Below are 16,133 nucleotides of genomic sequence, written 5' to 3'. Positions count from 1 at the left end.
TTCGGTTTATTTCTTCAAGCTGCATGATAAGTCTAACTTGAAACGAGGCGTGTAGAGTCGTCAAATACTTGAAAGGCTCGAGCTTTTCCAAAGTGCGCCGCAACCGTGGCCGCAACGTTACAAAAGTTTTGAAACTTGTCAATTCGAATGAACTGAACTAGGAGATTCAGATTATTTTATAAAATAATGGTTTGATTAGTATAGTTTTAATTTTGAAATAAGTGCCGCGTGTTGCCGAAGCATTGCGAAAACAATTATCTGTATTAAACATTAGGTATCAGCAGTATCAGTCTCAGTTCTTATCGCGTCCGCCATGATAGTATTATTCTCATAACGTCGTTTTAGTTAAATCTTATTAATTAATGTTTACAAGTGCAACTAATAATGGAATCAACATTGATGAGCTTTAAGTCCTAACACGCTTAGCTTTCTGAAGTTGTCGACAGAATTTCAGAGACTTAAAAGTTATAACATAGTTGTTAGGTATTATTTAGTGCTGTATATTGCTCATATTACCGTAGCTTTATTATGAAAATATAATGTTCATAATTCTTGATATTAGTTTTAACTCTACAAGATGTTTTAAAAAGTTTTTACATTATTATTTAAGTAGGTACACCGCGATCATTTGTAACTACCAAAAAAAAATATTCTTCAACAGAAAAATTCGGGATTTGGTTCCTAATTAGATTAGATTACAATAAATTACGTAATTACGTGGTGGATTAACGTGGTTATTTACAAATTCAGAACTAAATAAATTCAGAATTTACAAAATGTGCTATTGTATCCTGAATTATAAACCGAACATGATTGTGCTGAAATAGAGTTCTCTTCGGATTCTACATACAAACAATATCACGATAATTTCATAGATAAGCACGTAATATTCCAATTTGGCTATCAAAGCCGATACGCGGCCATATTTGTCATCAGGTTTGCCAAATACGGGTTGACGGACACATTAATACTAACAAGAACTATGTTAGGAATAAACTTATATGTCAACCCTGAGCCCCGATTACGGTAACTTTTAACGTCTACAATCCAGACACGCTTCTCGATTCTGCGATACGATTGGTCGTTCAACAGCGTACGTCAGCTGTTTTGACCAATCGTATCGCAGAATCAGAAGCGCGTCTGGATTGTAGACGTTAAAAGTTACCGTAATCGGGGCTCTGGAATCGAATCCATGACATCACGGCCAGAACCGGTTGGCCTTGGAACAAGCTTGGCAACAGGAACAATTTAAGTTATCTGCGTCTTGATTTTGCCCGAAAATTCATGAATTGCATACGTTATTAAGATCAACCAGTCGTAACATTCATGCTAAGCAGTTCAGCTACTACACTTTATCGTTGTTTGGTTTGTAAGTACTTATTTGATTTTCGATGGTTAGTGCTAAAGTTTCAGATAGTTATCTGATGTATAACACAATCAAACTACCTATCTAACAAATAAAGTTTTCTGATTACCGCTGGCTTCAACTGCAAGTTATCAAACGTTGCAATAACAGATCATTCACTAGGTGTTTGTTCTTTGCAAAGCAGTGTCGAATTAGGTCCTAAATTTTTTGGAAATAAAAGAATGCTTTGTCTCGGATGGACAGTGAATTCACGGCTATCCAAGTACTTACATTAGGGTTAAATTAATACATACTTGGGACGTGTAAAAGCTTTAAAATCCTACTTGCAAAAACTAAATGAGTATTAAATGAGTATTTTTATTATAATACATACACTTATCACTTACCTATTGGGAGCAGTGAATATTGACCGGCAGTATAAAGTTGGCTACGTCTCTTGACAATTGTGAAGCTTTTCAGCTCTATTTCTGAGCTTTCATCGGGATCAACAGTTTCAGCAAAATTTGAGACTTCTAGCACATGTAGTTTCTGAGATTTCGTAATGAGGGAGTCAGTCAATCAGTGACCTTTCGCTTTTATAGATATCTATATAATAAAAGAAAGTCGTGTTAGTTACTTCGCTTATAACTCAAGAACGGCTGAACCGATTTAGCTGAAAATTGTCAGGGAGGTAGTTTAGAGCCAGGAGAAGGACATAGGATACTTTTTATCCCGTTCGAAATTAAAAAAAAAGTCTGCTTATTTATTGCCATTAAGGCGGAACAAAGTTCGCCGGGTCAGCTAGTAGATTATGTAGAGGTAATTCAGTATTGTTGTACCTACAGTTTAAATGAGTATCAATGTGTCAAATAAAGAGGGTCACTTGAATTTATCGTTTACTAAAATAAGGCAAATTAAATTCCAAGAGAATATAGTTACATGCATTGCAAACCAATAATAAAGTAATATAGGTAGGTACATACAAGATTCTGAAGTTTTTAGGCAGATTTCTCTACATGATTCTGTATTAAAATTACTTTATGCTTTGCAAGTTCAGTGAAGTCAACAAAATAAGAAATAATTACTTAAATATTAAAAATTAAAATCACAAATGTCGATGCAATGCAACCGAGTAACAAAAAGTAAAATTCTCTTTGCCAGCATAACCATGTCAATCTCCGTTATTAAATTACATTTTCATAATTAACTTAATGTGTTCCCTTTATGAAGTTTCCTAAAAAAATTACGACGAGTCAAGATTATTCTAGAATACCTATTAGCAGGAAGCAAATGGACTCTAGATTTTAAAGTTTGCGTTATTTTACTCTGCTGCTTGTGATGAACAAAACAAAAACGCTATGAATGATATTCGTTTGTAAAGTTTTGTAAACGGGTTTAAAGCGGGACAGACCGTATTAATAAGTTTAGCCTTTGTTTCTGCTTAATTATTGGTTCGATTGATAAAAAAAAACCGTTCAGTTAGATTAGACCTTCGGAAAATCCGGAATAATCCATTTTGTTAGTAAGACTAAGAGTAGGCGCACACCGTTGATTTTTTATCGGCCGATAGTTTAGTCGGGCAGTTCATCAGTGGGCATGTATGGGAGTGCACACACTACGCCGATTCGATTTGGCCGATTCTTCATACAATTTAAAATCGGGCACAACTATCGGCCAACTAAAAATCAACGGTGTGCGCCTACTCTAATAGGGCAAACAGTTTCTCAATTTGTAGACTTTGTGAACATTGTTCGATCAAATAAACGTTGTGACATACGAAATAGTCTATCTAGTGTACTGGATTAAATTATTTGATATCTTACTGTTAAAATGATACTCTTACTCAAAATAGCTACGCTACAAAATTTGCGTAGGCACTGGGTTGTGTTCGCCTGTTAAGTACAGGTTTCTAATTACTTTAAAAACATGTGTAGGAGTTAATTCTTATCTTACAAGGCTAAGCGATGATTTTCGACGATTCCACAAATTGAACGAATTACGTCTTTCACTATGAGAGATATTAATTGAAAGGCCTTATTAGATGTAAAATATAAAATTGTATTGTTTCAAAATAATAACATTACAGATTCGTTTTGGCAGAAAATCAAGACAAAGGAGAAAAAGTAACAATCGTTGAAAAAACACAAACAAGTAAAAATAATTTTTTCGCCGGCCAGGCGCGCGTTCAATGAGTTTAATGGCAACCTTACAATTTTATCCGTTAGTTAAATAATATTGCAACAATATTAATGGAAGGCAATCTTAAATAATTAAGTAGAGGAATATTATATCTCTGTGTTCATTGAAGTTGTGCAAGCTCTGACCGTAGTTTTGTGCGCATTAAACATTAATAAAAGATCTTCATTGTCACGCTCCAGCAACGGTCTTAAAATACTCGCTAAATAGCAGAAGACTGGAACTAGGTGTCTATTTATAGACTCACTTACCCCATAAAACAAGATATAAATGCTCTAACTAAACTCTGTGTAATGATTTTACAAATATAAAGCACACGCTATCTTTACACATTGATTACACATTTTTACACAAACCATAAACTATCACGTACATTTCAATTCGGTTTATTTAATTTAAAACTGCGTGTAGACTAAGACTAAACAAGCTATCACTATTACTCCCACTTCAATACTTATACTTTACATTTTTTAAATAACTGCCTTGAAAGGTTTTATAAACTCTTCAGTTTCATTTTAAATTCAAGAGCCAGCAGGATATTGTTTTTAAGGTAAACTGCACTTTATGCAGATAGTGTAAGAGACAGCGTTGGACAAGATAATGTAAAAGTAAGGGATAGTGACTAAAATTATTTTCATTTCGCATATCACACTTTTGAGATGTTGACAGTTTAAAAACATAAACATGAATAAGTAATTGTGTTAGGTGTTAGGCATAACGCGTACCTCCTAGGCCCCTAGATTACACGGTACACTGGACCAGTCTTCAGAAAATTCTTCAACTTTTAATTAAAATGTGACAGTGTAAGCAAAGCAGAGATAAAATATTTTTAACAGACATGAAAAGTCACAAATCAGAAAGATCTTTATACAGGCGAGGCGACTCTTTTTGCGTGCAAAAAATGGATTAACTCGAAACACGCGGAAAACGCCCTTACCTTATTTATGCACCTGAACTAGTAACGACACTAACGACTAAATAGGTACTCAAATGATTTACTAAAACACATTAATACAACTAAAATAAGTTGCCGTGATTAGTTTTCGCTGATAGTAATACCAAATACTGAAAGACGAAATAAAATGTAGAAAAAAATATTACAAATAAAAATAAAAATGGATTCAAATTATCTAACGCCCGTTTCCCATATTCATATTGTCCAAATCCGGATTTCAACTTTTTAATTTTATAAAATTTTTGAATGAAATTCTCTAAACCAATCATGAAATAGGTACGAATGAATGAAAATTTGATCAACCGGAATCGAACCTAGCGAATACTCTAAGCTGCGCTGCGTATTTTTAGGGTTGCGCTAATACTCTCGTAGGTATCGGGCCGCACATTCACCATGGACCATAGTCACAGATTTTTTAATCAAATTCAAATTCGTTTACTTTGCAAGTAAGCTTATCAAAAGCTCTTTTGTATAGTCAGAATTCATATTTTTCTTTAAAATCTTCAGGAATAAGTAGTATGTACCTACCATGCTAATGGGCATTATTGGAAATTGAGGTATTTTACTAAAATAATTTTCAACCGACTTCAAAAAAGGAGGAGGTTCTCAATTCGACCCGTATGTTTTTTTTTTTTTTTTCTATGTTTGTTACGCGATAACTCCGCCAATTATGAACCGCAATTTACACCATCTTGGTTTGCCTATATATACTTGGCAGGATATAAAACTCCGTCACCGCGATGCAGGTTTGTATGAGCGGCGGAGTGTGCCATAGTGTAGTAGTGACAGCGCCATCTGTTGGTGCACAATTTGTAGTGGCGTATCGTCGGTGTCGCCACAGTAGGTATACCATGATTGATACTTTTGGAGTCGGTGCAGGCAAACTTTACATGTTTCATAATCTTGGCACCGACTCCAGAAGTATCAATCATGGTATACCTACATAAATATTAATAATTCGTCCTAATAAATAAGTAGGTAATTAGAAATTATTTTTCGACGTTTTAGTGTAGGTTTTTTGGAGTCGGTTTTTAGAATAAGCCATTGAAACTTGCTCCCGTACTGTACTCGTATCTCATGAAATGAGAGACTTCGCTAGGTACCTACTTCAGTATTGCAAACTAGTTAAGTATTTAGATTTTAACAATATTAAGAATTTAAATCTCGTACTTACCTACTATCGCAGCATGAAATATGTATTAACATAATCAAGTAAGATTTATGTATTATTATGTATATTATTGAACAATCTTTATTAAGATAATCATACATAAGTATTATTGAAATACGCAGCTTTATTAAACCTACAATTGACTGGTTGTTGTTGAATCAACGATTTCCAAGTGGAAATTTTCCATCGTCAATGAGTAGCGGTTCTGGCGACAGATTGGTGCAATGGTGTCATGCATGGAGCACCTGGTTTTGTCACCCTTTAACGGCCAAGTCACACAACATTAACTATAATAATAAAGAAATCGCAGTAAGGAACCATAGACTTGGCACGACTTTGTCTAGATTTCATTACTTTTTAGAGATAAACAAGCAGCTCCATCGAGACTTGGCTAGTTTTTTACAGAATGTTTTTGGTGGGATAATACTTTACATAAGACTTTACAAGTAATAATAAAAATCCGAAGATTTTATTTGATGTTTAAGTAACAATAAAGGAGGATGCATACCTCTCTACACTTCAGACGTTGCAGCAATCATTGAATTTCAGGATTTGCATTTACTATTGAATACAGAGTGAACATTTTATAAAAATTTATAACACTAATGTGTTTACCGTAGTAATCTCCGGGCCGGGACACATAGAAAATCAATCCGGGAGAACTTGAGTGGGTTGTTAGTTCCGTCTATAAAATCATATGAGTGATGCGCTTATACTTTTCCGCCTTGCATCCGGAATGAATTGGTGAGGAAAATTCTTTCCGTTTGCGTAAGCGCTCGGCGGAGATAGTAGGTGTGCGTTCACCTTTACCCGACTTTAAGCATATTGGTTGGCTCGCGGCTGGCTAAGATGGATGTTCTCGGTGTGCGAACTGTTGTACAGTGAACAGCACATCAGACTTCACTATTTTCTTATAAAATAGCCCCTATTGCAACTACCTAAGACGCTACTATGTTTACCTCAGTGCGCTGTCGTCCGTACTTGCTAACTATGAAAATAACATGTTTTACACTATTAGGTGCGTTTACTATCTACATGAACTTTGTGTGAATACGTGTCTTAGAAAATCTACTCAAAATAAGCAAGATCAAATTAATAAATAGAACGCAAGGAAACTCGATCGTCCCAAGTCTGAGGAATCGAGTATGAAAAGGAAATAACAAACAACATGCATTTTCAATATCAAAGGGAAACCCTGAAAAATATCTATAAAGACATATCCGTTTCAACTTTGATTGTCTTATCAGAAACAGCTTCAAGATGATATGATACACAGACAGAATAACTGCAAGATTCAAAATGGGTTTACTTGCATTGAAAATTGAAATAGGAAAACTAATATCGGTTTGAGCACACATCTGAAGGGTTCAAAGAAGCAAGACAATATGAAAAATGAACTAGTTTTTACGTTGCATTGTGCTAGTAAATATTGCTTCTATTCTCTCGTGTGGTTTATAACTGTCACAGTGTAAAGTGTCAGTCTTCACGAGCCTCCATAGACTGAAATGGTTCAAACGGATCACGGCTTAGCGGGCATTCAGGTTAATTAAAGCCTGTAATGGTTTTAGAGTGGTGTTTAACTATTTGGGCACGACGAAATTTAATTGAATTTGAAACGTGCTGTAGACGCATGGCAGGCCTTTTTGATATTCTATGCATTTGCTTTAGAGTCGAAATACACCGGAATCCGGATCCGTATGCGTAAACGTGCACTGCACGTACTAGTAGGTACTGTGATGTTGCAACTTGCAGTGTAAAATATGAAATCACTAGAACCAGTCCCAGCTTTGCACGGATATTCCGGGCAAAAAAGTGTGCTCGCACGGTAGTTATAACTTTGCGAAAACTATAAATAACATGCACAAAATACTTAAGGTATACTGGTATTTGAAACACTGTGAAAAATAATTCAAATTCATTTTATTTTACAAAAAAAATCTTTAAATAAGCACTAGCAGCAACATTTCCCATATCTAAATAAAACCGGCCAATTCGTTTCCATTGCAGTTTTGTGATGGACTATTTATTAATTTGTTTGATTAACCTGAAAATACGTTTATTTAACTGAATATTGCGAACAGTAGTGATTGTTACATAAAATCAATTTTTAAGAAATAATTCGAATTGCCTTTATAAATTTTGACTTAGTGGATATAAAATGTTAGAATAGTTAGAGGTTCAGCTAAAACTTTTGAAAATATTTGTTGAAGTTGAATCTAGGATCAATTAAGCGTTTCTTTCTCCAGTAAAGCTAAAGCTCAGCATTTCGCCTTAGAATGCGCAAGGCAATTTGACACTCGTAGATTAGTGGGAAACAAGCCGGAGGGAACTGTTTCCCACCACAACTTCACTTAAAAAGTCAGCCTTTCCATACTAAACATCCACGTTCTGCGTTATAATATTCTATGACGGTGACAGTTCTACACTACAAGTACCTATCTGTGGTTACAGTTTTTAGTTAATGTAATGTTCCAAATTATATTTTCAGGTTTATTATAATTGTACATAGGTATAATTATGTTAGGCATATTGACGCAGATAAATATCAGGGTTTATTGAAGAAATAATGGTTAGGCATATTATTATAATTTATTATAATCATTAATAGAAATAGCATAAGTTATAACCAATTAAATAAAACGACTGACCATTCAACCAAGCGTTCAGCTGGATTTGCAAACAAATAAAGACGACGTACCTACTTCTAAGTCTCTTTTTCAAGGGATGTAATTAAACCAAGGCTTAATTGCATAGTTAAATAATACCAAGTAGGACAATGCATTGATGTTTCTGAATGTTGAAGATTTTATGTTTATTTATTTTTTACAAGCTTGCAAAGTTGCAATATTACTGGCTTAAACTCAGGGTTCGAGGATATATATCAAGGGATATATATAAAGATATATATCGGATATATATCCGATATATATCCAGCCGGTTTTGATGATATATATCAACTTTTAAAATTTGTTACTGTATTTGTACTTTTTGACATAAGATTTTTATTTTTTTAGTTGATTTTGCCGTATTTAACAGAATATTTTATGTTTTTGCTTTATTTGTCTGATTTTAAGTTTAAAAACATTAAAAACATGTTTATGTAACACATATGCAATAGTATTCATGAATAATACAATAAAATAATACTATGGCTTTCATACAAAATTGATATATATCAAAGTTGATATATATCGGATATATATCATAAATATCCGATATTTTGATATTTATAATAAATATCGGATATTTTCGAACCCTGCTTAAACTATAAGTCGACGATAGACTTCAAACCAAATGGACTTTAAATAATAATAATATTATTATGAACACTTATTTAATCATTTTAGAATAACCATTAGGCCACAAGCGATAAAAGAGAAATCCAGTTTTGGTTTTGAAATTAATTTTAAATCTATGACCACTATGGCTGCTGGGGCAGAAAGGTTCTCGAGTGCCAACCACGAGCCGGAAGACGTAGTGTGGGCAGGCCTCCCATTAGGTGGACCGACTATCTAGTGAAGATCGCGGGAGGGGGGAGGGGGGGGGGTGCAATTAGTGTCAGCTCATGAGTGAGTACTATCATCATCGGTTGCTAACCAACATCCTGATGCGATCCTTTCTTCAACAACCCTTTTGCCTGGCACGGCAACCAAATAAAAAGCCTAACAAAAGCCGGACAAGTCCCTAAAAAGCCAAACATGTCCGGCTAAAGCCGGACGCCTGGCAACCCTACGCGGGAGGTGCCTGGATGCGGATGGCGCAGGACCGGTGGTTTTAGAATTCCTTGGCGGAGGCCTTTGTCCAGCTGTGGACGTCATTCGGCTGAAACGAACTAAGACATTCTTCTTTACTAGCCCAAGAGCATCTCTAATATTATTTAAAACTTTAAAGTTGAGATTAACACGATAAATGACAGGATTTGCTCATATCGTCAATCAGAATAATTTATTACAACAATTTATCTAAATAAGCCAACTTTGAGTACTTATACCTTCCAAAGTTGATAACTGGAACTGAAATTTAACCTGGATGTCTGAAATAAAAACCGAAGCACAACTTTTAATTAGGTGTAACTTCTGTTTCTGTTTGTAAAGTTCACAAATGCACATGCAGTTTATTAATTAACTGAAATTCTGAACATGGGGATTGGGTGGGTGGGTGACCGATTTATCTATAATTACCAATCAGAGAGCTACCAAATCACATATCTCATAAACATAACGTTGAAAATAAGACGCTGCATTGTGCCATATTTTTCCACTAGCGGCCCGCCCCGAATTCGCACAGTTTCGTTTGAATCGCCTTCCTCTAATCAGTCTATCTATTAAATAAGGGTTCCTTTTCAGGACTACGAAACCCTGAAAAACCGCATCCAAATCCGTTGCGTAGTTTTAAAGACCTAAGCATACATAGCCAAAGACAGACAAAAAAGCGACTTTGTTTTAAATAATATGTAGGTAGTGACAGTTGTTCCGTCCTAAAGCAGCATCTTAATTAAAATATTCAATATGTTTTCAATTAAGTATTAATAACAATTTCAATAACAAGTTCGCTAAACTCATTCATTTTGAGACTTCATTTTCAGTGAAATCACATAGTTCAATAAGTTATAAGAGTTTATGATAAAAGTAAATAAAAAAGTATTTATATTTTTTGCACGATTTAAATACATACCATTATTAATTATTTACAACTTGGCATTACAACCGTACATACAGCGGCAATTTTAGAATAGCTTTACGATAGGTCGTAATTATCATATTTAATGATGGATAACGTAATCACCGTTTTGAACATACACAGTAAATTACATAAATTAGACATAAAAACATAAATTTTCTTAGACAAAAACCTGCAAATGTTCAATTACATATTTGGATAGCGACGGAAAGTTTACCAAATTATCGCCTAAATAGGTATCAACTAGTTACGTACAGTGAGCGTCAAATAGTTTGTGACATCCAAAGTAGCCAATAAGTTCGCAACACGTCTTTGTTACAATTTATTGGAATAAGGTTGTGTTGTCAACCTTTTGGCCACTTTAGGTGTCACGAACTATTTGACGCGGACTGTACCTAATTCAGACACGGTCAAACAAACGTCATGCGCATGATTGATGCAATCATCAAAAACAATTCGTAGAAGTCAGACTCCAAATACAACGCGGCATCAATAACAACAGGAATAGACCACACGTTGCTAATAATAAATCACCGCGACATTAATTTTATTAAGGGTTTGTCACACTGGATGCGTTCTGCGATCAGTCAATTCACGTATTTCGTAATAGTCAAAAGGTCGTTTAGAAGACGTCCTGTTGAAAAACAGTCCTAAATCCATATTCACGTGTCATTTCGATAGAACGATTGCCACAGGTCAATGTGATTGTGAACGCATCATGTATGAACAACTTTGTCGGTCTCTATACATTTTATATTGATGCGATATGACCGGGCACGAGCATAGAACGCAATAAAACTGCACCGCTGCACAGTGATCAATAATCAGAATTTAGGATGACAAAAATATTTTAATCTGAAATTACAATTATCTAATAATGTTATTGAAAATATCATTAAGTAAATAAATATTTCTTTATTAAAACAATGTATTTGAGACTACAATCTTAAAAAACCGGCCAAGTGCGAGTCGGACTCGCGCACCGAAGGTTCCGTACAAACCTGTAGGTAGGTATATAACTTTGATTTTGTTACAGCTTAAAGGCAATATGGACCTGATTATTTGATATGAATTTCAATTAAAACGCGTTCATGAGGAAAGTAGTAGTAACTTTAAAATTCTAATTTTATCACTTTGGAAGAATCTCTCGCGCAAACTATTCAGTTTAGAAAAAAATGATATTAGAAACCTCAATATCATTTTTGAAGACCTATCCAGAGATACCCCACACGTATGGGTTTGATGAAAAAAATATTTTTGAGTTTCAGTTCTAAGTATGGGGACCCCCCATGATGCCCTTAGTTCAATAAAAGAATCAATTAAAGACTAGTTAATTTCGATTGGGTAAAAAGTGCTAGTGCCTATTTTGTCGAATACGAAATATAATTCTGTAGACTGCCTCGTGACTTAACAGTAAATTCAGGAGATGATGATGAAATGTTATGAAGTGCTGAGGCAGCCCTACGTTTTCCGACTGAATGAAGTTTCATCTTGGCTGCTAAGCACAATAACTATTTTTCACTTCTGGATGATACTTCGTCTTTTAATCTACTACGCTTAGTTCTGTCACCTAAATCGATGAAAGCCTTTTTCGGGCGTCCTCTACCTACAGACCCTGAAGTTGAAGGCTGTTCAATAATGATCTTCAGATGTTATTATGCATTTACACAACTAATTCTCATATTTTTTTTCAAATTGAGAGATATCTTTGCCGATTTTAATCAATTTCTGGAAGCTGACAAACAAAAGCTATTTTTTGAATTTCGTAACTCATTTCGCTCTTGTGTTATCAAATCTGATACTCTAACGACCTCATAGACATAGTTTAATAATATATCTTTAGATTGCTTAGTTGCAGGTTTAATTGGAGGAAGTTTTTTGAGGTTTTTAAATAAATCTGAATTTCTAACTGTACTTTCGTTTCCTGCAAAAATGAAAAGTTTGTTCAGGCAGGGGTAGTTTGGGGTAAATTTTTTTATTGAATACCATAATACAGACTTCCAGCTATCTACCAGTACCAAAATTTCCATGTTCTAATATGTTCCTTGTAAGATACAGGCTTTAAAATAAAATAAAATACCTAAAATTTTAAGCTAAGTTTTGAATATTTTTTCTAAATTACTATAACAATTAACAGTTACTAAGTGTTATAGAAAATGAAGTATATACCTTCATTAATGTGCACCATATTTCATAATACGCAACAATGCACTGTATAAGTCAAACCAAACAGATAACTGTGCGCGAAAACAGGAAGTAAATAGAACAAATCAGTACAAATTAGCGAGAGCACTGCATTTACTAGCTGGTATCTCAGTAATGACTTACCTTTAACCGTTCATATTCAACAAGAATATGAGGTAAGTACCCCCAATCACATCGCGATGATTTGTTTTAACTACCCTCACAATGTCAAATTTGAATATTATCCACCTAATATCTTATTATTGATCACCGTGCGCTGACAGATTACCTTGTCACGACAGATGTTTTGACCGCTGGCCGATTGCCTTGATCGACAATGTTGTTCATAAATGATGCGGGCTGCGTTCACGTTGACCTGAACGCATACCTACCGCAGAACGCATCCACTGTGGCAAAGCCTTTAAATAGATAATTTCAGTGGCTACTACAAAGAGAATAATGTTAGGTTTCCTTCCTTGTACGGATTTAAAATAGCAGACAAAACAAGACCTACAGTCAGAAGGCAAAAAGTTTTTAATTTGACTGACTGCAAAAGGTTTGAATTGGATTCTCTTTCATCCAACGGAATAGGTAAGGGTGAGTTGGGGTTATTAAAGTAATTATTATGTTGTTCGTTTCACCGTTTCCTATCTATCCTCCAAGTAAACTTATGTTTTTAGACTTTCAAGTCAAATGCTTTGTTCGTGGAATAGAACGAATGACACGACAAATTATCTGGAAACATGTTAGGTACATGTTTTAGATGCACGGTACGGATCGAATTGCAACTTGTTTTAGCCACATCGTTATTTAAGGGACAATATTATTTGATCCTCTAAAAACTAATTGATCTTTTTTGTATGTGCACTTTTAAAAATAAATGATGTTTTTTATTATATTTTATCTTTATATTAATTATTGGGTCTATATTAGTTGATCTACGGATAAATTATGAATGATCTTCATTTAAGGTAACATAATATTTATGTTTAACATACTCTTTTAATATTTGGTAATCAAAAATAATATTTGATCCTCTTTTTTAGTTATTGATCTTTAATTTTCCTAATTTGATGATTTTTATATCAAGTTTGCCTTTTAATATTGATCACCTAATAAATACATTTCGATCTATGTATAACTTAACTTTAAAATATATTTGATCTAACAAAAAATATTATTGGTTAATATTTTTAATTAAAAAATATCTTTTAATTTACGCGGTACTTTGTGGTTGAGTGACAATCGTCCGTCATTGGTTACTGAGTTGGCCAAGGGCTTAGCGGTATCTTTCGTACTACTGAAAAGACCGAATATATCCATCCCGCACCAACGCATCCAGCACCTAAGGTCAATTCGACCCGATAACGCAGTGTGAACGTGTTAAGTATGCTTTTTTATTAAAAAAAAATCTTTGAACATCAAGTGCCTTTAAATAGTTTCCATCCTTTGACTACAACTTAATAAAAATAAGTACCATAACATAATTATTTTGAAGATTATTTGATATAGACAAAAAATAATTTATACAAATCGAATTATTTAAAAAAGTATCACAATATTGAATATTTGGTGCTCATTTCTTTTATATTTGAGGACCAACAAGTAACGATCAGATATAATTTTTACATCTCAAAATTTTTTTGCGTAGTTCAAAAGAGGTTAAAATATCGATCGATTTCATTTATTTTATGTCTCAAAGAAAGAGGATCAATCATTAAAATAGATGACCATTTAGATTTTTTTATTTGCCGTTTTTGCTAATTTAAAAAGATCATTTAAATACATGCCGTTATTTAATATCGTATAATCTATATCTATAAAAGCGGAAGGTCACTGACTCAAATTTTGCATGGTTCTTTTAGAACGTAGGTGTCAACTAAGACGGGATTTTGCAAAATTCAATAGGCGCCCACTAGTGATTAATAATTAAAGATCATTAGGCGCCAACAACACACTAATTGCAATGATATCGAGCTACTGAATACAAAGTACGAGAACCAGAGAATGGATTTAGCTGGAGACGTCTCCAGCTCACCTAGACGTGAGCTAATTTGAAGGCCCGGCTGGGATTCGAACCTGAGACCCTTGCAATAACGTTGCTCAGCTTTTAAGCCAAGCGTCACTGCACTAATCGGGTACGTCATTGATTCATAATCCGATTATCTCCGCGCATCAGTCGTCTCGATTTTGTCAGGATCAATCATTAGTGCACTCTGAAAAGCTGCATAATGCCGATGTACGTGCCTGTTTGCCGCGGTTTGGTTATCTGTGGTATTTCACGAATTTTCTCAATGTTGGACACTTCATTAGTGCGGCCGGGGACGCCCGCGTCGTTTTCAGTCCCAGATAAAATCATTTTAATGAAACGTGTAGCACGTTTTTAAATCGCATTAAAAATTAACGTATTAAATTGCAACACTTTCAGTTTTTTATGTTAAATGGGAAGCTTAAAATGCATCAATCTAACCGTCGCAAGTTCTCCACTGTTTAGTATTTGATATCTAACTATAACTAAGCACTAAGTAGGTACCTACTACTTTACATTATTTTAAAATCGTAGGATTTTTTTTAGTTGTCACTACTATTAGGTACACATTATTAGTCGCCTATTACAGTTGATAGACAGACTATCAGTGGAGGTTCTGTAATACGAGCAGACTGCAGTTGGCACCCTTGGGCACAGAACCCTGGAAGGGTTTTGTCCTTACATACAAAGGGGAGCTCCGATGCAACGCACCGGGCTAGTGCGGGCACTTCGTTATCAAACTCCAAAGACCTTGTTGCGTCGAGAAGTTTCAGGGCTTTATGTAACTAACTATATAAGTTTAGCACCAATTTGTAGTACCTAATTAAGCTGCCTAGTCTAAGGCGGTGATTAGGATCTCGTATCGTCGTTAGTTTGGTGATTAGATCGCAGTAACGTTTATTGTATGCAGGCGGCGTTAATGATTCTAATGAGGAGATACACGCTTGCTACAGTACTACATATGTATATCCATTAATCCCTCTATCTTACAACAATACTTGAGTGAATCCATTGTTATCCGCACAGATCATTGGTGATTGATTATAATATGCAATACATTAGGAAATTACAATAGACTTCAAGCCTAAGTGCTCCATTTAATTAACCAGTGGTCAGAACATTGACTTCACAGTCCTTGGTTGGGTTGGTACACGAGTATATAGGTATAACCTATCTACTTATATCATCCATAGTTATTTACCATTATATCTTTTTAATTTATAATATTTAAAATGTTTGTTAAATACATAAATAAATACCTGTGCGAAGCCGGGCGGGCCGCTAGTAGGTATAACATACTCTTTTCTTACTGACTGAACTATAGGTACAGATAAGCTATGGTGGTGAAAAACAATCTGTATTCCAAAGCAATAAACATTTTCTTTACCCTTGCAAACTTCAAGCACAGCACCTTGCAATGGAAAACTTTATGTTGAACGTATGAGTTGAGATTAAAAATAGAGGTTTTTACTCGCACACAGTTTAAAATTCAATTTCAGGCATTTGCCAATTAATTGTTTGGTGAACAATTCATTGCAAATGTTTGTTGCTACGTAGTTTCCAAAAGTTGCCA

The 16,133-nt window shown here is 34.5% G+C and overlaps 1 protein-coding gene across 1 annotated transcript in view; it reads left to right on the top strand.

The window, feature by feature from the left end:
- The window catches only part of LOC114358935 (peroxidasin), a 54,255-nt gene that overhangs the window by 661 nt on the left and 37,461 nt on the right, over positions 1 to 16,133 (top strand). The gene's annotated exons all lie outside the window — the stretch shown is intronic.

The sequence above is a fragment of the Ostrinia furnacalis genome, unplaced genomic scaffold, assembly GCF_004193835.3.
Source record: "Ostrinia furnacalis isolate ACB-3 unplaced genomic scaffold, ASM419383v2 OfSCF4153, whole genome shotgun sequence".
Lineage (NCBI taxonomy): Eukaryota > Metazoa > Arthropoda > Insecta > Lepidoptera > Crambidae > Ostrinia > Ostrinia furnacalis.
The sequence above is the reverse complement of the archived record's forward strand: the minus strand, read 5'-3'. Positions and strand labels throughout refer to the sequence as shown.